Raw genomic sequence first — 27701 nt, forward strand, 5'->3', positions numbered from 1 at the left:
TTCCTGATCCTTCAGTTTTGCTCTTTCTTCTACTGCAAAATACAATGTTGTTCTTTGTTGAAGTCGATCTAGACATTGATAAATATGAAGGAAAAAGCAGTTTTAACTTGGTTTGAGTGAATGAATTCATTTTATACATAAAATCCGAAATCGTGCAGAACTCATGAAAATAAGCTTATTCTCGGATTCCTAAAACTTTTGATTTGCTCTTTCTTTTATTGCAAAGTACAACGTTGTTTTTTTGTTTAAATCTATCGAGACATTGATAAATATGAAGGTAAAAGCCGTTTTAACATAGTTTGAGTGAAGGAATTAATTTTATAGATAAAATCCCAAATCATACAGAACTCCTCAAAAGGGAGGTATGGCTTAATCACAAGTGTGGCTCTTTCTCATTCAGGGTAATATGAGGAAGTTTATGCTTGAAATATATGTAGAAATGGGTACATATGAAGGACAAAGCAGTGTTAACTTAGTTTGCATGAAGAAATTAATTTTATACATAAAATCCGAAATCGTGCAGAACTCATGAAAATAAGCTTATTCTCGGATTCCTAAAACTTTTGATTTGCACTTTCTTTTACTGCAAAGTACAACGTTGTTTTTTGTTGAAATCTATCTAGACATTGATTACATTCACACCTACTTGCAGTCGAACACCTTCTCATCCACTTATGATCATGTGCGGTTGGGCTTTCGCACCTTTTCTTACCCATTTTTCAGTAATTATGGGTGGACATTCAGACCTTCTTGCAGCCGAAAACCTCCGCTCCTCTTTTGATCATACATTGTCGGGCATTCACACCTTGTCTTACCCGCTTTTTACAAACTTTAGTCGGACATTCAAACCTTCTTGCAGCTGAACCACCTCCGCTCCCTGTTTTGATCATATATGGTCTGGCAATAGTACCTTTTCTTACCCGTTTGTGAGTAATTATGGCTGGACATTCACACCTTCTTAAAGCCGAACACAACCTCTCCCGCTTTTGATGATATCTGGTCCGGCCTTCTTACCTTTTCTAACACATTTTTCAGCAATTATGGTCGGACATTCACACCTACTCACAGCCGAACACCTCCGCTCCCACATTTGATAGTGTATAGTCGGGCATTCTCACCCTTTCTCATCAGCTTTTTGCAAATTATGATCTGATATTCACACCTACTTGAAGTCGAACAGCTCTGCTCCCGCTTTTGATTATGTTTGGTTGGATATTCGAACATTTTCTTAATGCTTTTTACAAACTTTGGTCGGACGTTCACACCGTCTTGCAGCCGAACACCTCCGCTTCCGCTTTTGATGGTGTATAGTCGGGCATTCGAGCCTTTTCTTACCCACCTATTACTTACTATGGTTGGACATTCAAACCTTCTTGTAGCCGAACACATCCGCTCCTGCTTTTGATGATGTATGATTTGGCATTCACACCTTTTCTTACCCATTTTTCAGTAATTATTGGTCGGACATTCAGACCTTCTTGCACCTGAACACCTCTGCTCCCGCTTTTGATGGTGTATAGTCGGGCTTTCGAGCCTTTTCTTCCCCGATTTTTACAAATTATGGTTGGACATTCAGACCTTGCAGCCGAAAACCTCCGCTCCCTCTTTTGATCATACATTGTCGGGCATTCGCCCCTTGTCTTACACGGTTTTTACAAACTTTAGTCAGACATTCACACCTTGCAGCTGAACCACCTCCATTCCCTGTTTTGATCATGTGTGGTCTGGAAATACTACCTTTTCTTCCCCCGTTTGTGAGTAATTATGGCTGGACATTCACACCTACTTGCAGCCGAAAAACCACCTCTCCCGCTTTTGATGATGTATTGTCCGGCATTCTAGTCTTTTCTATCACATTTTTCAGCAATTATGATCTGACATTCACACCTACTTGCAGTCGAACAGCTCTGCTCCCGCTTTTGATTATGTTCGGTTGGATATTCAAACCTTTTCTTAACTGCTTTTTAAAAACTTTTGTCGGACGTTCACACCTTCTTGCAGCCGAACACCCCCGCTTCCGCTTTTGATGGTATATATTCGGGTATTCGAACCTTCTCTTACCCGCTTTTTACAAACCATGGTTGGACTTTCATACCTTCTTGTAGCTGAACAACTCCATTCCTGCTTTTGATGATTTATGGTTGGACATTCGCATCTTTTCCTACCCATTTTTCAGTAATTATAGGTGGATATTCACATCTTCTTGCAGCTGAACACCTCCTCTCCCGCTAATGATCATGTAAGGTTTGATATTCGAAAATTTTCTTTCATGTTTTAAAGCAATTATTAATGGACATTCACACCTACTTGCAGCCGAACACCACCTCTCCCGCTTTTGATGATGTATGGACCGGCATTCTTACCTTTTCTAACACATTTTTCAGCAATTATGGTTGGAGAATCACACCTACTCACAGCCGAACAACTCCGCTACCGCATTTGATGGTGTATAGTCGGGATTTCTCACCCTTTCTCATCAGCTTTTTGCAAATTATTCTCTGACATTCACACCTACTTGCAGTCGAACAGCTCTGCTCCCGCTTTTGATTATGTTTGGTTAGATATTCGAACCTTTTCTTAACTGCTTTTTTACAAACTTTGGTCGGACGTTCACACCTTCTTGCAGCCGAACACCTACACTTCCGGTTTTGATAGTGTATATTCGGGCATACGAACCTTTTCTTACCCGCTTTTTACAAACCATGGTCGGACTTTCACACCTTCTTGTAGCCGAACAACTCCGCTCCCTCTTTTGATTGTGTACAGTCGGGTATTTTAACCTTTTCTTACCCGCTTTTTACCAACTATGATCAGACATTCACACCGTCTTACAGCGGAACACCTCCGCTCCCTCTTTTGATGGTGTATGTTCGGGCATTCGAACCTTTTCTTACCCGCTTTTTACAAACCAGGGTCGGACTTTCACACCTTTTAGTAGCCGAACAACTCCGCTCCCGCTATTGATTGTGTACAGTCGGGTATTTTAACCTTTTCTTACCCGCTTTTTACCAACTATGGTCGGACATTCACACCGTCTTACAGCGGAACACCTCCTCTCCCGCTTTTGATGGTGTATAGTCGGGCATTCGAACCTTTTCTTACCCGCTTTTTACAAACTATGGTGGGACATTCAAACCTTCTTGTATCCGAAAACCTCCGCTCTCTCTTTTGATCATACATTGTTGGACATTCGCACCTTTTCTTACCCGCATTTTACAAACCATGGTCGGACTTTCACACCTTCTTTTAGCCGAACACATCCGCTCCCGCTATTGATTGTGTACAGTCGGGTATTTTAACCTTTTCTTACCCGCTTTTTACCAACTATGGTCGGACATTCACACCTTCGTACAGCGGAACACCTCCGCTCCCTCTTTTGATGGTGTATGTTCGGGTATTCAAACCTTTTCTTACCCGCTTTTTCCAAACTATGGTCGGCTATTCACAGCTTCCTCTCCACCATACTTGTATGGTTGGATATTCACACCCACTTGCATCCGAAGACCTCTGCCCCAAATTTTTTTGATATTTATTCGGACATTCGCACCTTACCCGCTTTTGGCAAACTATGGCCTTCTTGCAGCCAAACACCTCTGATCTCGCATTTGATGATGTAAGGTTTGGCATTCAGACCTTGCTTCACCTGCTTTTCACCAAATATAGTCGGACATTCACACCTTCTTGCAGCCGAACACTTCCGCTCCACCTTTTAGTGTTCTATCACACCTTTTTTTCACCGCATTTTATACATTATGGTCGGAAATTTTCAACCACTCTCATCCGAAGACCTCTCCTCCCGCTTTCTTTAATATATTTGAACTTTAGTCGGACATTCAAACCTTATTGCAGCTGAACCACCTCCGCTCCCTGTTTTGATCATATATGGTCTGGCAATACTACCTTTTCTTACCCGTTTGTGAGTAATTATGGCTGGACATTCACACCTACTTGCAGCCGAACACAACCCCTCTCGCTTTTGATGATGTATGGACCGGCATTTTTACCTTTTCTAACACATTTTTCAGCAATTATGGTCGGAGATTCACACCTACTCACAGCCGAACAACTCCGCTCCCGCATTTGATGATGTATAGTCGGGCATTCTCACCCTTTCTCATCAGCTTTTTGCAAATTATGATCTGACATTCACACCTACTTGCAGTCGAAAAGCTCTGCTCCCGCTTTTGATTATGTTTGGTTGGATATTCGAACCTTTTCTTAACTGCTTTTTACATATTTTGGTTGGACGTTCACACCTTCTTGTAGCCGAACACATGCACTCCTGCTTTTGATGATGTATGGTTGGGCATTCACACCTTTTTTTTTGCCCATTTTTCAGGAATTATGGGTGGACATTCACACCTTGCAGCTGAACACCTCCTATCCCACTTATGATCATGTGCGGTTTGATTTTCGAAAAGTTTCTTTCATGTTTTCTAGCAATTATTGATGGACATGTAGACCTTCTTGCAGCTGAACACCTCCGCTCCCGCTTTTGATCATACATTGTCGGGCATTCGCACCTTGTCTTACCCACTTTTTACAAACTTTAGTCGAACAGTCACACCTACTTGCAGCCGAACACAACCTCTCTCGCTTTTGATGATGTATGGACCGGCATTCTTACCTTTTCTAACACATTTTTCAGCAATTATGGTCGGAGATTCACACCTACTCACAGCCGAACAACTCCGCTCCCGCATTTGATGGTGTATAGTCGGGCATTCTCACCCTTTCTCATCAGCTTTTTGCAAATTATGATCTGACATTCACACCTACTTGCAGTCGAACAGCTCTGCTCCTGCTTTTGATTATGTTTGGTTGGATATTCGAACCTTTTCTTAACTTCTTTTTACATATTTTGGTTGGACGTTCACACCTTCTTGTAGCCGAACACATGCACTCCTGCTTTTGATGATGTATGGTTGGGCATTCGCAACTTTTTTTTTACCATTTTTTCAGGTATTATGGGTGGACATTCACACCTTCTTGCAGCTGAACACCTCCTATCCCACTTATGATCATGTGCGGTTTGATTTTCGAAAAGTTTCTTTCATGTTTTCTAGCAATTATTGATGGACATTTAGACCTTCTTGCAGCTGAACACCACCTCTCCCGATTTTGATGATGTATGGACCGGCATTCTTACCTTTTCTAACACATTTTTCAGCAATTATGGTTGGAGATTCACACCTACTCACAGCCAAACAACTCCGCTACCGCATTTGATGGTGTATAGTCGGGCATTCTCACCCTTTCTCATCAGCTTATTGCAAATTATGATCTGACATTCACACCTACTTCCAGTCGAACAGCTCTGCTCCCGCTTTTGATTATGTTTGGTTAGATATTCGAACCTTATCTTAACTGCTTTTTACAAACTTTGGTCGGACGTTCACAATATCTTGCAGCCGAACACCTCCGCTTCCGCTTTTGATGGTGTATATTCGGGCATACGAACCTTTTCTTACCCGCTTTTTACAAACCATGGTCGGACTTTCACACCTTCTCTTAGCTGAACAACTCCGCTCCCTCTTTTGATTGTGTACAGTCGGGTAATTCAACCTTTTCTTACCCGCTTTTTACCATCTATGGTCGGACATTCACACCGTCTTACAGCGGAACACCTCCGCTCCCTCTTTTGATGATGTATGGTTAGGCATTCGCACCTTTTCTTACCCATTTTTCAGTAATTATGGGTAGACATTCACACCTTCTTGCAGCTGAACACCTCCTCTCCCGCTTATGATCATGTGCAGTTTGATATTCGAAAATTTTCTTTCATGTTTTCTAGCAATTATTGATGGACATTCAGACCGTCTTGCAGCTGAACACCTCCGCTCCCACTTTTGATGGTGTATAGTCGGGTTTTCGAGCCTTTTCTTCCCCGGTTTTTACAAATTATGGTTGGACATTCAGACCTTCTTGCAGCCGAAAACCTCCACTCCCTCTTTTGATCATACATTGTCGGGCATTCGCACCCTTTCTTACCCGCTTTTTACAAACCATGGTCGGACTTTCACACCTTTTATTAGCCGAACAACTCCGCTCCCGCTATTGAGTGTGTACAGTCGGGTATTTTAACCTTTTCTTACCCGCTTTTTACCAACTATGGTTGGACATTCACACCTTCTTACAGCAGAACACCTCCGCTCCCTGTTTTGATTATGTATGGTTTGACATTCGCACCTTCTCTCACCCGCCTTTTACTATGGTCGGCCATTCACAGCTTCCTCTCCACCATACTTGTATGGTGGGATATTCACACCCACCTGCATCCGAAGACCTCCGCCCCCACTTTTGTTGATATTTAGTCGGTCATTCGCACCTTACCCGCTTTTGGCAAACTATGGCCTTCTTGCAGCCAAACACCTCTGATCTCGCTTTTGATGATGTAAGGTTGGGCATTCAGACCTTGCTTCACCTGCTTTTCACCAAATATAGTCGGACATTCACACCCACTTGCATCCGAAGACCTCCGCCCCAAATTTTGTTGATATTTAGTCGGACATTCGCACCTTACCCGCTTTTGGCAAACTATGGCCTTCTTGCAGCCAAACACCTCTGATCTCGCTTTTGATGATGTAAGGTTGGGCATTCAGACCTTGCTTCACCTGCTTTTCACCAAATATAGTCGGACATTCACACCTTCTTGCAGCCGAACACTTCCGCTCCACCTTTTAGTGTTCTATCACACCTTTTTTTCACCGCATTTTATACATTATGGTTGGAAATTTTCGACCACTCTCATCCGAAGACCTCTCCTCCCGCTTTTATTAATATATTTGAACTTTAGTCGGGCATTCAAACCTTCTTGCTGCTGAACCACCTCCGCTCCCTGTTTTGATCATATATGGTCTGGCAATACTACCTTTTCTTACCCATTTGTGAGTAATTATGGCTGGACATTCACACCTACTTGCAGCCGAACACAACCTCTCTCGCTTTTGATGATGTATGGACCGGCATTCTTACCTTTTCTAACACATTTTTCAGCAATTATGGTCGGAGATTCACACCTACTCACAGCCGAACAACTCCGCTCCCGCATTTGATGGTGTATAGTCGGGCATTCTCACCCTTTCTCATCAGCTTTTTGCAAATTATGATCTGACATTCACACCTACTTGCAGTCGAACAGCTCTGCTCCCGCTTTTGATTATGTATGGTTGGATATTCGAACCTTTTCTTAACTGCTTTTTACAAACTTTGGTTGGACGTTCACACCTTCTTGTAGCCGAACACATGCACTCCTGCTTTTGATGATGTATGGTTGGGCATTCGCACCTTTTTTTTACCCACTTTTCAGGTATTATGGGTGGACATTCACACCTTCTTGCAGCTGAAAACCCCCTCTCCCGATTTTGATTATGTATGGACCGGCATTTTTACCTTTTCTAACACATTTTTCAGCAATTATGGTTGGAGATTCACACCTACTCACAGCCGAACAACTCCGCTTCCGCTTTTGATGGTGTATATTCGGGCATACAAACCTTTTCTTACCCGCTTTTTACAAACCAAGGTCGGACTTTCACACCTTCTCTTAGCTGAACAACTCCGCTCCCTCTTTTGATTGTGTACAGTCGGGTAATTTAACCTTTTCTTACCCGCTTTTACCATCTATGGTCGGACATTCACACCGTCTTACAGCGGAACACCTCCGCTCCCTCTTTTGATGATGTATGGTTAGGTATTCGCACCTTTTCTTACCCATTTTTCAGTAATTATGGGTGGACATTCACACCTTCTTGCAGCTGAACACCTCCTCTCCCACTTATGATCATGTGTGGTTTGATTTTCGAAAATTTTCTTTCATGTTTTCTAGCAATTATTGATGGACATTTAGACCTTCTTGCAGCTGAACATCACCTTTCCCGATTTTGATTATGTATGGACCGGCATTTTTACCTTTTCTAACACATTTTTCAGCAATTATGGTTGGAGATTCACACCTACTCACAGCCGAACAACTCCGCTACCGCATTTGATGGTGTATAGTCGGGCATTCTCACCCTTTCTCATCAGCTTTTTGCAAATTATGATCTGACATTCACACCTACTTGCAGTCGAACAGCTCTGCTCCCGCTTTTGATTATGTATGGTTGGATATTCGAACCTTTTCTTAACTGCTTTTTACAAACTTTGGTTGGACGTTCACACCTTCTTGTAGCCGAACACATGCACTCCTGCTTTTGATGATGTATGGTTGGGCATTCGCACCTTTTTTTTACCCATTTTTCAGGTATTATGGGTGGACATTCACACCTTCTTGCAGCTGAACACCTCCTCTCCCACTTATGATCATGTGTGGTTTGATTTTCGAAAATTTTCTTTCATGTTTTCTAGCAATTATTGATGGACATTTAGACCTTCTTGCAGCTGAACACCACCTCTCCCGATTTTGATTATGTATGGACCGGCATTTTTACCTTTTCTAACACATTTTTCAGCAATTATGGTTGGAGATTCACACCTACTCACAGCCGAACAACTCCGCTACCGCATTTGATGGTGTATAGTCGGGCATTCTCACCCTTTCTCATCAGCTTTTTGCAAATTATGATCTGACATTCACACCTACTTGCAGTCGAACAGCTCTGCTCCCGCTTTTGATTATGTTTGGTTAGATATTCTAACCTTTTCTTAACTGCTTTTTACAAACTTTGGTCGGACGTTCACAATATCTTGCAGCCGAACACCTCCGCTTCCGCTTTTGATGGTGTATATTCGGGCATACGAACCTTTTCTTACCCGCTTTTTACAAACCAAGGTCGGACTTTCACACCTTCTCTTAGCTGAACAACTCCGCTCCCTCTTTTGATTGTGTACAGTCGGGTAATTTAACCTTTTCTTACCCGCTTTTTACCATCTATGGTCGGACATTCACACCGTCTTACAGCGGAACACCTCCGCTCCCTCTTTTGATGATGTATGGTTAGGCATTCGCACCTTTTCTTACCCATTTTTCAGTAATTATGGGTAGACATTCACACCTTCTTGCAGCTGAACACCTCCTCTCCCGCTTATGATCATGTGCAGTTTGATATTCGAAAATTTTCTTTCATGTTTTCTAGCAATTATTGATGGACATTCAGACCGTCTTGCAGCTGAACACCTCCGCTCCCACTTTTGATGGTGTATAGTCGGGCTTTCGAGCCTTTTCTTCCCTGGTTTTTACAAATTATGGTTGGACATTCAGACCTTCTTGCAGCCGAAAACCTCCACTCCCTCTTTTGATCATACATTGTCGGGCATTCGCACCTTTTCTTACCTGCTTTTTACAAACCATGGTCGGACTTTCACACCTTTTAGTAGCCGAACAACTCCGCTCCCGCTATTGATTGTGTACAGTCGGGTATTTTAACCTTTTCTTACCCGCTTTTTACCAACTATGGTTGGACATTCACACCTTCTTACAGCAGAACACCTCCGCTCCCTGTTTTGATTATGTATGGTTTGACATTCGCACCTTCTCTCACCCGCCTTTTACTATGGTCGGCCATTCACAGCTTCCTCTCCACCATACTTGTATGGTGGGATATTCACACCCACTTGCATCCGAAGACCTCCGCCCCCACTTTTGTTGATATTTAGTCGGTCATTCGCACCTTACCCGCTTTTGGCAAACTATGGCCTTCTTGCAGCCAAACACCTCTGATCTCGCTTTTGATGATGTAAGGTTGGGCATTCAGACCTTGCTTCACCTGCTTTTCACCAAATATAGTCGGACATTCACACCTTCTTGCAGCCGAACACTTCCGCTTTTAGTGTTCTATGAGGCATTCACATATTTTTTTTCACCGTATTTTATAGATTATGGTTGGAAATTCTCCCCCAATACGGTGTTCCCGTGGTGTTTGTGGCTGCCTTGTCTTTTGCACAGAGTAAAAGACAAGGCAGCCATCGAATAGATTGTTTCTACTTGGTCAGCCGAGGAGCGGGGGGGGGGGCAAGCGTCTCAACCAAGCAAAGCTCACCAAGTAGGAACAATCGGGCCCTTTTCGATGGCTGCAACACCTGAAAGAGATATTGATGCGAGACCCGATCAAATGCTTTTTCAAAGTCTAAATTTAAGATGACAAGCCGGGTGTTTCTGTCTCTAGCGTAATCAATGATGTCTCGAATCAGTACGAGGCTGTCGGTGAGTTGTCTCCCTGAGATGGCACAAGCTTGGTCTGGGTGAATTACCTTCTCTAAAACAGAGGACATCCGTGTCGCTAAAACCTTGCTAAAAAGTTTACAGTCAAAGTTTAAAAGTGTGATGGGCCTCCAATTCTTTAGGTCAGTCTTATCATTTTTTTTATAAAGTAGAGTCACTATTCCCACTCTAAAACTGTCAGGCAGTCGGTCGAGTTTTTCAAAATCTTTAAAAACATCTAAAATGTCTAATGATAAAAGGTCCCAATAGGTCAGATAGAATTCTGCAGGAAGCCCGTCTAAACCCGGAGCTCGACTTCTCTTAAAACCTGTTAGGCATTTTTTTAACTCTAAAGCAGTAAAATTCTGTGTCAAGTGTGCATTCTCTTTTACGGTTTTGTCAACGAATTTTAAGATTTCTGCCGATGTTTCCAAGTGCACTGGTTTCTCTTTGTACATGTTACTATAAAAGGTATGTACAGTTTCAATCATCTCTTGTGTGGATTTTGTTAAAAACCCATCTTCTCTTTTTAGATTTTGAATACACTCCTTTTTATTTATAACTTTCTTTCTTTTTCACCTTCCTCAATTTCCTGCTCCCTGCTTCTTACAAAAATTCCTTTACTCTTTATTTCTGCTAAAACTGACATTTCCTTTTTGACATCTTTGATTTCTTCTTTAAAGTCTATGCCACACTGATTTAGTTTAAAGTAGCGCTGTAAGCGTTTATGTAGTCCCATCATACATCTATTCTCTTTCCTTTTTTTACGTTTACCTTGCTGTTTAAAAAAAGTCTGGGTCGTTTCCTTCACCATTTCCCACCATTGTGCATGTGTTTCGTAGAGGTCTTGAAGGGTCTGCCACTCTTTATAACATTCCCTGTACTGACTGACTATGATTTCATCCTCCAACAGGGAACAGTTGAGTTTCCACAGACCACTTCCTACCGTCACACCAGAAGGGGGTGAAAGGGTGCAGGAGAGCATAAGGTGGTCTGAAAAGAAAACAGGGGTTAATCTAACATCAGTGGGTGGGCAATCTCTAGTAAAGAAATAATCAATGCGAGAGGCTCTGGTGCCATCATGACTAAACCAGGTGAAGCCCTCCTCTCTGGGATGCATGGTTTTAAAACAGTCAGTAAACTTAAAATCCCTGCATATGCCCTGAAGTAAAATCGAAGTCTTATCCACTTTAAAATCTACCCCTGCTCTTTTTCTATCTTTCCTGCTCAAGATACAGTTAAAATCCCCTCCTACAACTAAAGGTACTTGCCCTAGCATGTAAAGCTGTATATCTTCTAAAAGGTCATACCTTTCATTTTTTCCATTGAAACCATAAATATTTAAGAGGTTAAAGTCTTGCCCCATAAAATTCAAGTGTGCTAAAAGTGCCCGTCCGTCTCTCACCACTGTGCTACCTTTCACCAGAACATGCGGATTTTTAATTAGAATGGCCACACCATCATTTTTATTTTGATTTGAGCCACTCCATATCGATAAATGGGGCCACATTTCCTCCCATTGTCTATGGTTTTTTAAAAAAGGTAGTCCACATTCTTGTATTAAAAACACATCTGATTTTATGGAGTCTAAGAAGGATAAAATACTCTGGGCTCTTGTCTTTGATTTCACACTTCTCACATTTAGTGTTGAGAAGGTGAGAACCATTAAAAGCATAAAGGAAAGTAGGTATGTCATTTTCGTTTTTCTAAGTTATCAAAACAAATTACACACAGGTTATTTCTTGGGAAACTAGCTCTTCCTTCATTTCTTTAGGTGAAAAGTGAGTAGGGTGATCTATATTTCCTTTTCGGACTCTCGGTGTTGGCCTCTGACGCAATGTTGCATTTAACTTTGAGTCCCTGAGGGTTGATTGCAGAGCTGAAGTTAAAAAGGAGACCTCATTTGGTGAGTCGGAGGGGAAGACTCTAGGTTCTTCCACTGAAGAACTGTCTGAAAGGGACCTAACCCTTCCCCTCTTCTCTGATACCACTGGGGAATCAGAGGCTCAGATGCCGTCCTCTTCGGCTGTTGACCTTCGGGGAGGTGAGTATCTTCACTAGACTCACCTGTCTGCTCTTCCTCCTCATTTAGCGTAGCTCCACCCTCTGCCTGTGAATTCTCACAGACTTCAACACTGAGTGGTGAGGCCTCTACAGGCCCCTCCCCTTTTTGCTCCTCACTTCCAATCCAAGCTTTTGGCGGGAAGTTTGAATTTATTGGGTCAACCTCTTCACTTTGTTCACCAACTGCCACCTTTGGTCCTTCTCTTTGTTGGCTTGACTGTGGCTTTACCATCTTTAATTTGTTGGCAAAAGATTTAGTGCAATCTCTGAAGAGGTGATTTAATTCTCCACAGAGATTACATTTCCTGCCATTTGGACACTCTCCAAAAGTTTGCCCAATTTCTCTGCTCTTCCCACATAACACCTTGGTACAAGCCTCAACCAGGTGCCCATGCTCACCACACTTGCGGCAGAACTTGGGCTGCCCCTGGTAGTGGATGTAACCTCGGTTTTCAAGGTGGCCAGAGTGTCGCCCACCCGCTGCACTGAGCACTCTTCAGCCCTTTTAAATGGTATAACTTTGCACTCCCGCACGCTCCAGCAAGCACCATTCAAGCAACAACTTTGCACTCCAGCTTCGAACATCGGCACAGTCGCAACAAGTAAGGCGACTCTACTCAGAGAAGTCACTCTGCACAGTAACAAGATTTCTTTTGCACAGACAGAAAGGGCTTCACCCGCAAAGGTAAAGCCTGCCAAAAATAGAAACAACTCATTAGTGCTGCTCTCCACAGAAATCTTTAGTAAAAGGCGAAAGACTTGTACGTTATGAAGAGAAACCAGAGTACGATTATCCGTCACTGCGGGAGCAGGGCATCAGGCTAGTTGGCATAGCCACCTTCCCCATGGTGAGCTTTGCTTGGTGGAGACGCTTGCTCCCCCCCCCCTTGCTCCTCGGCTGACCAACTAGGAACAATCGGGCCCTATTCGATGACTGCCTTGTCCTTTACTCTGTGCAAAAGACAAGGCAGCAACAAAAACACCACGAGAATCCCGTATTGAGGCTTTGTTCTGATCGCTCATTCGGTGTCGCGTTTCTTTCAAGCAATTCTCCCGGTTAGCCCACACTCGGCTCGCTCCCATAGCCGTGTTAAAGTCTACTTCGCATTCACTCTCTTTTCTCAGCAGACTCTTGGGATTTTATCTATAAAATGAATTCCTTCACTCAAACTATGTGAAAACTGCTTTGTCCTTAATATTTACCATGTCTAGAAAGATTTAAACAAAAAAAACAACGTTGTACTTTGCAGTAAAAGAAAGAGCAAATCTAAAGTTTCAGGAATCCGAGAATAAGCTTACTTTCATGAGTTCTTCACGATTTCGGATTTTGCTATAAAATGAATTCCTTCACTCAAACTAAATTAAAACTGCTAAACCGCTAATCTGTTATATGTAAGGCAGATGTCAAATTCACCGAAATAGGATCAAAGGGTATTCGGCCAATCGAGCTGTAGCAGCTTCGGTAAAAGAGTATAAGTTGAAGAGTTTGTGAATAAAGGTGTGCGCACACATAGTGTGCTGTACGAAAATAGGCAGGGAGCAATGCCGGCTGGGGTATATGTTCTTGTATGTTGTCTGACTGTTTGATTTGAATGTGTTGTGTAAGTGTCCTGTTGAATGTTACATGTTTGGGCTTTGACACGCTTCACTGTGGTTGTTAACTGTGTGGTGTGTCCTGAAATGTTATATGTTTGGGCTGTGTGACATGCTTAATGCTTGTCAGTAGCTACCCACTTATTCATATATAGCAACTGACAACATAAGAAGTCCGGACATACTTTGATAGTAGTTGTAGAAGTATCCTTATTGATAATAGATCACTAATTCATAGTGATAGAACAGTAGATGAACAGGTGCTTGCACATGTCTCACGAAAATAAAATGGGTGTATGATTGCTGACGGCAGAGCAATACTGCCAAACTTATGAGTTCTTGTGGCAAACTTGATTCAGTGTCTTGACGTGTATACGCTGTTTCGCTGACTTGATTGTCACAAGAAACAAAGTGTGTTTGATAAGATCCGACCATTTTATTACGGGAGGATCAGTATGTATGGATTCTGATGTGACTGATAAACCCATTCGTATCTTAAGCATAATCTAATACGTGAGACAACGCCCTGGCACACGATAAAAAAAAAAAAAGAGAGAGAGCGGTTTTGTGTCCCCACAGTCCATAATGTAGAAAAGAGAGAAAAAAGCCTTTCTGATTTGGTGTGTGTACTCATAGTGCAGAGTGTAGAGAAAAGAAAGCCGTTTTGGTGTCACAGGTGTTGTGACTTACACACACACATTTCTAAATTGAGAAAGGAAATTATTTTAGAGGAAGCACTAGAGTTTAGATCCCACATTTGTTGATAGGCATTCATTTATTTCTTCACTTCTGATGAAGTTTCAACAATAAACAACAAACTTTGTATTATGAGAAAGAACCAGACTCATTCTTCAGGAATCCGAAAATAAGCTCTATTTTATGAGTTATGCACGAATTCGGATTCTCCTATAAAACTAATTCATTAACTCAAACCAAGTTAAGACTGCTTTGTCCTTCATATTTATTCATGTCTAATCAAGTTTCAACGATAAACAACGTTGTACTTTGTAGAATGAGAAAGAACTTCTTGAGCAATAAGCATCTCTCGACATATGACGAAATACAGATTTTGCTATAAAATTAATTCCTTCTATCAGCCTGACTTAAAACTGTTTGTCCTCCTTATTTATCCACTTCAAATCAAGTTTCAACAATTAAAAAAAATTTGTAGTTTGAGAAAGAACAACTTAATCTTCAGCAATCAGTATAAAAAGAGGTGCAAATGCCAACCATACATACCTAAAAGGTGGAGCGGAAGTATTCAGCTGCAAGTAGGTGTGAATGTTCGACCATAATTTGTAAAAAGCGGGTAAGAAAAGGTTCGAATGCCCGACTATATATTAACAAAATCGGGAGGAGAGGTCTTCGGATGAGAGTGGGTGAGAATTTCCAACCATAATCTATAAAATACGGTGAAAAAAAATATGTGAATGCCTCATAGAACACTAAAAGCGGAAGTGTTCGGCTGCAAGAAGGTGTGAATGTCCGACTATATTTGGTGAAAAGCAGGTGAAGCAATGTCTGAATGCCCAACCTTACATCACCAAAAGCGAGATCAGAGGTGTTTGGCTGCAAGAAGGCCATAGTTTGCCAAAAGCGGGTAAGGTGCGAATGACCGACTAAATATCAACAAAATTGGGGGCGGAGGTCTTCGGATGCAAGTGGGTGTGAATATCCCACCATACAAGTATGGTGGAGAGGAAGCTGTGAATGGCCGACCATAGTAAAAGGCGGGTGAGAGAAGGTGCGAATGTCAAACCATACATAATCAAAACAGGGAGCGGAGGTGTTCTGCTGTAAGAAGGTGTGAATGTCCAACCATAGTTGGTAAAAAGCGGGTAAGAAAAGGTTAAAATACCTGACTGTACACAATCAATAGCGGGAGCGGAGTTGTTCGGCTACTAAAAGGTGTGAAAGTCCGACCATGGTTTGTAAAAAGCGGGTAAGAAAAGGTGCGAATGCCCGAAAATGTATGATCAAAAGAGGGAGTGGAGGTTTTCGGCTACAAGAAGGTCTGAATGTCCAACCATAATTTGTAAAAACCGGGGAAGAAAAGGCTCGAAAGCCCGACTATACACCATCAAAAGTGGGAGCGGAGGTGTTCAGCTGCAAGACGGTCTGAATGTCCATCAATAATTGCTAGAAAACATGAAAGAAAATTTTCGAATATCAAACTGCACATGATCATAAGCGGGAGAGGAGGTGTTCAGCTGCAAGAAGGTGTGAATGTCTACCCATAATTACTGAAAAATGGGTAAGAAAAGGTGCGAATGCCTAAACATACATCATCAAAAGAGGGAGCGGAGGTGTTCCGCTGTAAGACGGTGTGAATGTCCGACCATAGATGGTAAAAAGCGGGTAAGAAAAGGTTAAATTACCCGACTGTACACAATCAAAAGAGGGAGCGGAGTTGTTCAGCTAAGAGAAGGTGCGAAAGTCCGACCTTGGTTTGTAAAAAGCGGGTAAGAAAAGGTTCGTATGCCCGAATATACACCATCAAAAGCGGAAGCGGAGGTGTTTGGCTGCAAGATATTGTGAACGTCCGACCAAAGTTTGTAAAAAGCAGTTAAGAAAAGGTTCGAATATCTAACCAAACATAATCAAAAGCGGGAGCAGAGCTGTTCGACTGGAAGTAGGTATGAATGTCAGATCATAATTTGCAAAAAGCTGATGAGAAAGGGTGAGAATGCCCGACTATACACCATCAAATGCGGTAGCGGAGTTGTTCGGCTGTGAGTAGGTGTGAATCTCCAACCATAATTGCTGAAAAATGTGTTAGAAAAGGTAAAAATGCCGGTCCATACATAATCAAAATCGGGAGAGGTGGTGTTCAGCTGCAAGAAGGTCTAAATGTCCATCAATAATTGCTAGAAAACATGAAAGAAAATTTTCGAAAATCAAACCACACATGATCATAAGTGGGAGAGGAGGTGTTCAGCTGCAAGAAGATGTGAATGTCCACCCATAATACCTGAAAAATGGGTAAAAAAAAGGTGCGAATGCCCAACCATACATCATCAAAAGCAGGAGTGCATGTGTTCGGCTACAAGACGGTGTGAACGTCCAACCAAAGTTTGTAAAAAGCAGTTAAGAAAAGGTTCGAATATCCAACCATACATAATCAAAAGCGGGAGCAGAGCTGTTCGACTGCAAGTAGGTGTGAATGTCAGATCATAATTTGCAAAAAGCTGATGAGAAAGGGTGAGAATGCCCGACTATACACCATCAAATGCGGGAGCGGAGTTGTTCGGCTGTAAGTAGGTGTGAATCTCCGACCATAATTGCTGAAAAATGTGTTAGAAAAGGTAAGAATGCCGGTCCATACATCATCAAAAGCGAGAGAGGTTGTGTTCGGCTGCAAGTAGGTGTGAATGTCCAGCCATAATTACTCACAAATGGGTAAGAAAAGGTAGTATTGCCAGACCATATATGATCAAAACAGGGAGCGGAGGTGGTTCAGCTGCAAGAAGGTTTGAATGTCCGACTAAAGTTCAAATATATTAACAAAAGCGGGAGGAGAGGTCTTCGGATGAGAGTGGTTGAAAATTTCCAACCATAATGTATAAAATGCGGTGAAAAAAAGGTGTGATAGAACACTAAAAGGTGGAGCGGAAGTGTTCGGCTGCAAGAAGGTGTGAATGTCCGACTATATTTGGTGAAAAGCAGGTGAAGCAAGGTCTGAATGCCCAACCTTACATCATCAAAAGCGAGATCAGAGGTGTTTGGCTGCAAGAAGGCCATAGTTTGCCAAAAGCGGGTAAGGTGCGAATGTCCGACTAAATATCAACAAAATTTGGGGCGGAGGTCTTCGGATGCAAGAAGGTGTGAATGTCCGACTATATTTGGTGAAAAGCAGGTGAAGCAAGGTCTGAATGCCCAACCTTACATCATCAAAAGCGAGATCAGAGGTGTTTGGCTGCAAGAAGGCCATAGTTTGCCAAAAGCGGGTAAGGTGCGAATGACCGACTAAATATCAACAAAATTGGGGGCGGAGGTCTTCGGATGCAAGTGGGTGTGAATATCCCACCATACAAGTATGGTGGAGAGGAAGCTGTGAATGGCCGACCATAGTAAAAGGCGGGTGAGAGAAGGTGCGAATGTCAAACCATACATAATCAAAACAGGGAGCGGAGGTGTTCTGCTGTAAGAAGGTGTGAATGTCCAACCATAGTTGGTAAAAAGCGGGTAAGAAAAGGTTAAAATACCCGACTGTACACAATCAATAGCGGGAGCGGAGTTGTTCGGCTACTAAAAGGTGTGAAAGTCCGACCATGGTTTGTAAAAAGCGGGTAAGAAAAGGTGCGAATTCCCGACAATGTATGATCAAAAGAGGGAGTGGAGGTTTTCGGCTACAAGAAGGTCTGAATGTCCAACCATAATTTGTAAAAACCGGGGAAGAAAAGGCTCGAAAGCCCGACTATACACCATCAAAAGTGGGAGCGGAGGTGTTCAGCTGCAAGACGGTCTGAATGTCCATCAATAATTGCTAGAAAACATGAAAGAAAATTTTCGAATATCAAACTGCACATGATCATAAGCGGGAGAGGAGGTGTTCAGCTGAAAGAAGGTGTGAATGTCTACCCATAATTACTGAAAAATGGGTAAGAAAAGGTGCGAATGCCTAAACATACATCATCAAAAGAGGGAGCGGAGGTGTTCCGCTGTAAGACGGTGTGAATGTCCGACCATAGATGGTAAAAAGCGGGTAAGAAAAGGTTAAATTACCCGACTGTAAACAATCAAAAGAGGGAGCGGAGTTGTTCAGCTAAGAGAAGGTGTGAAAGTCCGACCTTGGTTTGTAAAAAGCGGGTAAGAAAAGGTTCGTATGCCCGAATATACACCATCAAAAGCGGAAGCGGAGGTGTTCGGCTGCAAGATATTGTGAACGTCCGACCAAAGTTTGTAAAAAGCAGTTAAGAAAAGGTTCGAATATCTAACCAAACATAATCAAAAGCGGGAGCAGAGCTGTTCGACTGGAAGTAGGTGTGAATGTCAGATCATAATTTGCAAAAAGCTGATGAGAAAGGGTGAGAATGCCCGACTATACACCATCAAATGCGGTAGCGGAGTTGTTCGGCTGTGAGTAGGTGTGAATCTCCAACCATAATTGCTGAAAAATGTGTTAGAAAAGGTAAAAATGCCGGTCCATACATAATCAAAATCGGGAGAGGTGGTGTTCAGCTGCAAGAAGGTCTAAATGTCCATCAATAATTGCTAGAAAACATGAAAGAAAATTTTCGAAAATCAAACCACACATGATCATAAGTGGGAGAGGAGGTGTTCAGCTGCAAGAAGGTGTGAATGTCCACCCATAATACCTGAAAAATGGGTAAAAAAAGGTGCGAATGCCCAACCATACATCATCAAAAGCAGGAGTGCATGTGTTCGGCTACAAGAAGGTGTGAACGTCCAACCAAAGTTTGTAAAAAGCAGTTAAGAAAAGGTTCGAATATCCAACCATACATAATCAAAAGCGGGAGCAGAGCTGTTCGACTGCAAGTAGGTGTGAATGTCTGATCATAATTTGCAAAAAGCTGATGAGAAAGGGTGAGAATGCCCGACTATACACCATCAAATGCGGTAGCGGAGTTTTTCGGCTGTGAGTAGGTGTGAATCTCCAACCATAATTGCTGAAAAATGTGTTAGAAAAGGTAAAAATGCCGGTCCATACATCATCAAAAGCGGGAGAGGTGGTGTTCGGCTGCAAGTAGGTGTGAATGTCCATTAATAATTGCTTTAAAACATGAAAGAAAATTTTCGAATATCAAACCTTACATGATCATTAGCGGGAGAGGAGGTGTTCAGCTGCAAGAAGATGTGAATATCCACCCATAATTACTGAAAAATGGGTAGGAAAAGATGCGAATGTCCAACCATAAATCATCAAAAGCAGGAGTGGAGTTGTTCAGCTACAAGAAGGTATGAAAGTCCAACCATGGTTTGTAAAAAGTGGGTAAGAGAAGGTTCGAATACCCGAATATATACCATCAAAAGCGGAAGCGGAGGTGTTCGGCTGCAAGAAGGTGTGAACGTCCGACCAAAGTTTGTAAAAAGCAGTTAAGAAAAGGTTTGAATATCCAACCGAACATAATCAAAAGCGGGAGCAGAGCTGTTCGACTGCAAGTAGGTGTGAATGTCAGATCATAATTGCTGAAGAATGTGATAGAAAAGACTAGAATGCCGGACAATACATCATCAAAAGCGGGAGAGGTGGTTTTTCGGCTGCAAGTAGGTGTGAATGTCCGACCATAATTACTCACAAACGGGGGAAGAAAAGGTAGTATTTCCAGACCACACATGATCAAAACAGGGAATGGAGGTGGTTCAGCTGCAAGGTGTGAATGTCTGACTAAAGTTTGTAAAAACCGTGTAACACAAGGGGCGAATGCCCGACAATGTATGATCAAAAGAGGGAGCGGAGGTTTTCGGCTGCAAGGTCTGAATGTCCAACCACAATTTGTAAAAATCGGGGAAGAAAAGGCTCGAAAGTCCGACTATACACCATCAAAAGCGGGAGCAGAGGTGTTCAGGTGCAAGAAGGTCTGAATGTCAAACCAAAAATTACTGAAAAATGGGTAAGAAAAGGTGCGAATGCCAAATCATACATCATCAAAAGCAGGAGCGGATGTGTTCAGCTACAAGAAGGTTTGAATGTCCAACCATATTAAGTAATAGGCGGGTAAGAAAAGGCTCGAACGCCCGACTATATACCATCAAAAGCGGAAGCGGAGGTGTTCGGCTGCAAGACGGTGTGAACGTCCGACCAAAGTTTGTAAAAAGCAGTTAAGAAAATGTTCGAATATCCAACCAAACATAATCAAAAGCGGGAGCAGAGCTGTTCGACTGCAAGTAGGTGTGAATATCAGATCATAATTTGCAAAAAGCTGATGAGAAAGGGTGAGAATGCCCGACTATACACTATCAAATGTGGGAGCGGAGGTGTTCGTCTGTGAGTAGGTGTGAATGTCCGACCATAATTGCTGAAAAATGTGTTAGAAAAGGTAAGAATGCCGGATCATATATCATCAAAAGCGAGAGAGGTTGTGTTCGGCTGCAAGTAGGTGTGAATGTCCAGCCATAATTACTCACAAACGGGTAAGAAAAGGTACTATTGCCAGACCATATATGATCAAAACAGGGAGCGGAGGTGGTTCAGCTGCAAGAAGGTTTGAATGTCCGACTAAAGTTTGTAAAATGCGGGTATGACAAGGTGTGAATGCCCGACAATGTATGATCAAAAGAGGAGCGGAGGTTTTCGGCTGCAAGAAGGTGTGAATGTCCACCCATAATTACTGAAAAATGGGTAAGAAAAGGTGCGAAAGCCCAACCGCACATGATCATAAGTGGATGAGAAGGTGTTCGACTGCAAGTAGGTGTGAATGTAAGATCATAATTTGTTAAAAAGCGGGTAAGAAAAGGTAAGAATGCCCAACCATAAATTATCAAAAGCGGCAGCAGAGTTTCGGCTGGTATTTATCAATGTCTAGATAGATTTCAACAAAAAACAACGTTGTACTTTGCAGTAAAAGAAAGTGCAAATCAAAAGTTTTAGGAATCCGAGAATAAGCTTATTTTCATGAGTTCTGCACGATTTCGGATTTTATGTATAAAATGAATTCCTTCACGCAAACTAAGTTAACACTGCTTTGTCCTTCATATGTACCCATTTCTACATATATTTCAAGCATAAACTTCCTCATACTACCCTGAATGAGAAAGAGCCACACTTGTGATTAAGCCATACGCCCCTTTTGAGGAGCTCTGCATGGTTTGGGATTTTATCTATAAAATTAATTCCTTCACTCAAACTATGTTAAAACGGCTTTTACCTTCATATTTATCAATGTCTAGATCGACTTCAACAAAGAACAACATTGTATTTTGCAGTAGAAGAAAGAGCAAAACTGAAGGATCAGGAATCCGAGAATAAGCTTCTTTTCATACGTTCTGCACGATTTGGGATTTTATGTATAAAATGAATTCCTTCACTCAAACTAAGTTAACACTGCTTTGTCCTTCATATGTACCCATTTCTACATATATTTCAAGCATAAACTTCCTCATACTACCCTGAATGAGAAAGAGCCACACTTGTGATTAAGCCATACGCCCCTTTTGAGGAGTTCTGCATGATTTGGGATTTTATCTATAAAATCAATTCCTTCACTCAAACTATGTTAAAACGGCTTTTACCTTCATATTTATCAATGTCTCGATAGATTTAAACAAAAAAACAACGTTGTACTTTGCAGTAAAAGAAAGAGCCAATCAAAAGTTTTAGGAATCCGAGAATAAGCTTATTTTCATGAGTTCTGCACGATTTCGGATTTTATGTATAAAATGAATTCATTCACTCAAACCAAGTTAAAACTGCTTTTTCATTCATATTTATCAATGTCTAGATCGACTTCAACAAAGAACAACATTGTATTTTGCAGTAGAAGAAAGAGCAAAACTGAAGGATCAGGAATCCGAGAATAAGCTTATTTTCTTATGGGCAAGTGGGAACTGCTTTGTCCTTCATATTTATCAATGTGTAGATGGATTTCAACTTCTTCTACTGCAAAGTCCAATGTTTTTCTTTGTTGAAGTCGATCTAGACATTGATGAATATGGAAGGACAAAGCAGTTTTAACTTGGTTTGAGCAAAGCAATTCATTTTATAGCAAAATCCGAAATCGTGCAGAACTCATGAAAGCAGGCTTATACTCGGATTCCTGAAACTTTAGATTTGCTCTTTCTTTTACTGCAAAGTACAACGTTGTTTTTTTTTGTTTAAATCTTTCTAGACATGGTAAAAATGAAGGACAAATCAGTTTTAACATAGTTTGAGTGAAGTAATGCATTTTATAAGCAAAATCCCAAATCATGCAGAACTCACGAAAAGCTTTTTCTCGCTTTTCACTGCTTTTTACAAACTTTGGTCGGACGTTCACACCTTCTTGCATCCGAACACCTCCGCTTCCGCTTTTGATGATGTATATTCGGGCATTCGAACCTTTTATTACCCGCTTTTTACAAACCATTGTCGGACTTTCACACCTTCTTGCAGCCGAACACCACCTCTCCCGCTTTTGATGATGTATGGTCCAGTATTCTTACCTTTTCTAACACATTTTTCAGCAATTATGGTCGGACATTCACACCTACTCAAAGCTGGACACCTCCGCTACCGCTTTTGACCATACAATGTCGGGACATCGCTCTTTGTCTTACCAGCTTTTTACAAACTTTAGTCGAACATTCACACCTTCTTGAAGCTGAACACCTCCGCTCCCGCTTTTGATGATGTATAGTCGGGCTTTCGAGCCTTTTCTTACCCGGTTTTTACAAATTATGGTTGGACATTCAGACCTTGCAGCCGAACACCTCCGCTCTCTCTTTTGATCATACATTGTCGGGCATTCGCACCTTTTCTTACCCGCTTTTTACAAACTATAGTCAGACATTCACACCTTGCAGCTGAACCTCCGCTCCCTGTTTTGATCATGTATGGTCTGGCAATACTACCTTTTCTTCCCCCGTTTGTGAGTAATTATGGCTGGACATTCACACCTACTTGCAGTCGAACAGCTCTGCTCCCGCTTTTGATTATGTTTGGTTGGATATTCGAAACTTTTCTTAACTGCTTTTTACAAACCATGGTCGGACATTCACACCTTCTTGCAGCCGAACACTTCCGCTCCACCTTTTAGTGTTCTATCACACCTTTTTTTTCACCGCATTTTATACATTATGGTTGGAAATTTTCAACCACTCTCATCCGAAGACCTCTCCTCCCGCTTTTGTTAATATATTTGAACTTTAGTTTGACATTCAAACCTTCTTGAAGCTGAACCACCTCCGCTCCCTGTTTTGATCATATATGGTCTGGCTACTACCTTTTCTTACCCGTTTGTGAGTAATTATGGCTGGACATTAACACCTACTTGCAGCCGAACAACTCCGCTCCCGCATTTGATGATGTATAGTCGGGCATTCTCACCCTTTCTCATCAGCTTTTTGCAAATTATGATCTGACATTCACACCTACTTGCAGTCGAACAGCTCTGCTCCCGCTTTTGATTATGTTTGGTTGGATATTCGAACCTTTTCTTAACTTCTTTTTACATATTTTGGTTGGACGTTCACACCTTCTTGTAGCCGAACACTTCCACTCCTGCTTTTGATGATGTATGGTTGGGCATTCACACCTTTTTTTTGCCCATTTTTCAGGAATTATGGGTGGACATTCACACCTTGCAGCTGAACACCTCCTATCCCACTTATGATCATGTGCGGTTTGATTTTCGAAAAGTTTCTTTCATGTTTTCTAGCAATTATTGATGGACATGTAGACCTTCTTGCAGCTGAACACCTCCGCTCCCGCTTTTGATCATACATTGTCAGGCATTCGCACCTTGTCTTACCCACTTTTTACAAACTTTAGTCGAACAGTCACACCTTTTTGCAGCCGAACACCACCTCTCCCGCTTTTGATGATGTATGGTCCAGCATTCTTACCTTTTCTAACACATTCTTCAGCAATTATGGTCGGACATTCACACCTACTCAGAGCCGAACACCTCCGCTCCCGCATTTGATGGTGTATAGTCGGGCATTCTCACCCTTTCTCATCAGCTTTTTACAAATTATGATCTGACATTCACACCTGCTTTTGATAATGTATTGTTAGGCATTCGCACCTTTTTTTTACCCATTTTTCATTAATTATGGGTGGACATTCACACCTTCTTGCAGCCGAACACCTCCTCTCCCGCTTATGATCATGTGCGGTTTGATATTCGAAAATTTACTTTCTTGTTTTAAAGCAATTATTGATGGACATTCAGACCGTCTTGCAGCTGAACACCTCCGCTCCCACTTTTGATGGTGTATACTCGGGCTTTCGAGCCTTTTCTTCCCGGTTTTTACAAACCATGGTCGGACTTTCACACCTTCTTGTAGCCGAACAACTCCGCTCCCGCTATTGATTGTGTACAGTCGGGTATTTTAACCTTTTCTTACCCGCTTTTTACCAACTATGGTCGGACATTCACACCGTCTTACAGCGGAACACCTCTGCTCCCGCTTTTGATGGTGTATAGTCGGGCATTCGAACCTTTTCTTACCCGCTTTTTACAAACTATGGTGGGACATTCAAACATTCTTGTATCCGAAAACCTCCGCTCTCTCTTTTGATCATACTTTGTCGGACATTCGCACCTTTTCTTACCCGCTTTTTACAAACCATGGTCGGACTTTCACATCTTCTTGTAGCCGAACACATCCGCTCCCGCTATTGATTGTGTACAGTCGGGTATTTTAACCTTTTCTTACCCGCTTTTTACCAAGTATGGTCGGACATTCACACCTTCGTACAGCAGAACACCTCCGCTCCCTCTTTTGATGGTGTTTGTTCGGGCATTCAAACCTTTTCTTACCCGCTTTTTCCAAACTATGGTCGGCTATTCACAGCTTCCTCTCCACCATACTTGTATGGTGGGATATTCACACCCACTTGCATCCGAAGACCTCCGCCCCAAATTTTGTTGATATTTAGTCGGACATTCGCACCTTACCCGCTTTTGGCAAACTATGGCCTTCTTGCAGCCAAACACCTCTGATCTCGCTTTTGATGATGTAAGGTTGGGCATTCAGACCTTGCTTCACCTGCTTTTCACCAAATATAGTCGGACATTCACACCTTCTTGCAGCCGAACACTTCCGCTCCACCTTTTAGTGTTCTATCACACCTTTTTTTCACCGCATTTTATACATTATGGTCGGAAATTTTCAACCACTCTCATCCGAAGACCTCTCCTCCCGCTTTCTTTAATATATTTGAACTTTAATCGGACATTCAAACCTCCTTGCAGCTGAACCACCTCCGCTCCCTGTTTTGATCATATATGGTCTGGCAATACTACCTTTTCTTACCCGTTTGTGAGTAATTATGGCTGGACATCACAACACAACCTCTCTCGCTTTTGATGATGTATGGACCGGCATTCTTACCTTTTCTAACACATTTTTCAGCAATTATAGTTGGAGAATCACACCTACTCACAGCAGAACAACTCCGCTACCGCATTTGATGGTGTATAGTCGGGATTTCTCACCCTTTCTCATCAGCTTTTTGCAAATTATTCTCTGACATTCACACCTACTTGCAGTCGAACAGCTCTGCTCCCGCTTTTGATTATGTTTGGTTAGATATTCGAACCTTTTCTTAACTGCTTTTTCACAAACTTTGGTCGGACGTTCACACCTTCTTGCAGCTGAACACCTACGCTTCCGGTTTTGATAGTGTATATTCGGGCATACGAACCTTTTCTTACCCGCTTTTTACAAACCATGGTCGGACTTTCACACCTTCTCTTAGCTGAACAACTCCGCTCCCTCTTTTGATTGTGTACAGTCGGGTATTTTAACCTTTTCTTACCCGCTTTTTACCAAGTATGGTCGGACATTCACACCTTCGTACAGCAGAACACCTCCGCTCCCTCTTTTGATGATGTATGTTCGGGCATTCAAACCTTTTCTTACCCGCTTTTTCCAAACTATGGTCGGCTATTCACAGCTTCCTCTCCACCATACTTGTATGGTGGGATATTCACACCCACTTGCATCCGAAGACCTCCGCCCCAAATTTTGTTGATATTTAGTCGGACATTCGCACCTTACCCGCTTTTGGCAAACTATGGCCTTCTTGCAGCCAAACACCTCTGATCTCGCTTTTGATGATGTAAGGTTGGGCATTCAGACCTTGCTTCACCTGCTTTTCACCAAATATAGTCGGACATTCACACCTTCTTGCAGCCGAACACTTCCGCTCCACCTTTTAGTGTTCTATCACACCTTTTTTTCACCGCATTTTATACATTATGGTCGGAAATTTTCAACCACTCTCATCCGAAGACCTCTCCTCCCGCTTTTGTTAATATATTTGAACTTTAGTCGGACATTCAAACCTCCTTGCAGCTGAACCACCTCCGCTCCCTGTTTTGATCATATATGGTCTGGCAATACTACCTTTTCTTACCTGTTTGTGAGTAATTATGGCTGGACATCACAACACAACCTCTCTCGCTTTTGATGATGTATGGACCGGCATTCTTACCTTTTCTAACACATTTTTCAGCAATTATAGTTGGAGAATCACACCTACTCACAGCAGAACAACTCCGCTACCGCATTTGATGGTGTATAGTCGGGATTTCTCACCCTTTCTCATCAGCTTTTTGCAAATTATTCTCTGACATTCACACCTACTTGCAGTCGAACAGCTCTGCTCCCGCTTTTGATTATGTTTGGTTAGATATTCAAACCTTTTCTTAACTGCTTTTTCACAAACTTTGGTCGGACGTTCACACCTTCTTGCAGCTGAACACCTACGCTTCCGGTTTTGATAGTGTATATTCGGGCATACGAACCTTTTCTTACCCGCTTTTTACAAACCATGGTCGGACTTTCACACCTTCTCTTAGCTGAACAACTCCGCTCCCTCTTTTGATTGTGTACAGTCGGGTATTTTAACCTTTTCTTACCCGCTTTTTACCAACTATGATCGGACATTCACACCGTCTTACAGCGGAACACCTCCGCTACCTCTTTTGATGGTGTATGTTCGGGCATTCGAACCTTTTCTTACCCGCTTTTTAAAACCAGGGTCGGACTTTAACACCTTTTAGTAGCCGAACAACTCCGCTCCCGCTATTGATTGTGTACAGTCGGGTATTTTAACCTTATCTTACTCGCTTTTTACCAACTATGGTCGGACATTCACACCGTCTTACAGCGGAACACCTCTGCTCCCGCTTTTGATGGTGTATAGTCGGGCATTCGAACCTTTTCTTACCCGCTTTTTACAAACTATGGTGGGACATTCAAACATTCTTGTATCCGAAAACCTCCGCTCTCT

The 27701-nt window shown here is 42.2% G+C and overlaps 1 non-coding gene across 1 annotated transcript; it reads right to left on the reverse strand.

The window, feature by feature from the left end:
• Nucleotides 1-12879: 12879 nt before the first annotated feature.
• Nucleotides 12880-12993, reverse strand: LOC140280652 (U5 spliceosomal RNA). The gene has a single exon (XR_011909589.1). It is a non-coding gene; the product is annotated as a U5 spliceosomal RNA (small nuclear RNA).
• Nucleotides 12994-27701: the final 14708 nt, after the last annotated feature.

This window comes from Leuresthes tenuis, unplaced genomic scaffold (assembly GCF_036924035.1).
Source record: "Leuresthes tenuis unplaced genomic scaffold, fLeuTen1.0.hap1 SCAF_21, whole genome shotgun sequence".
NCBI classification, from domain to species: domain Eukaryota; kingdom Metazoa; phylum Chordata; class Actinopteri; order Atheriniformes; family Atherinopsidae; genus Leuresthes; species Leuresthes tenuis.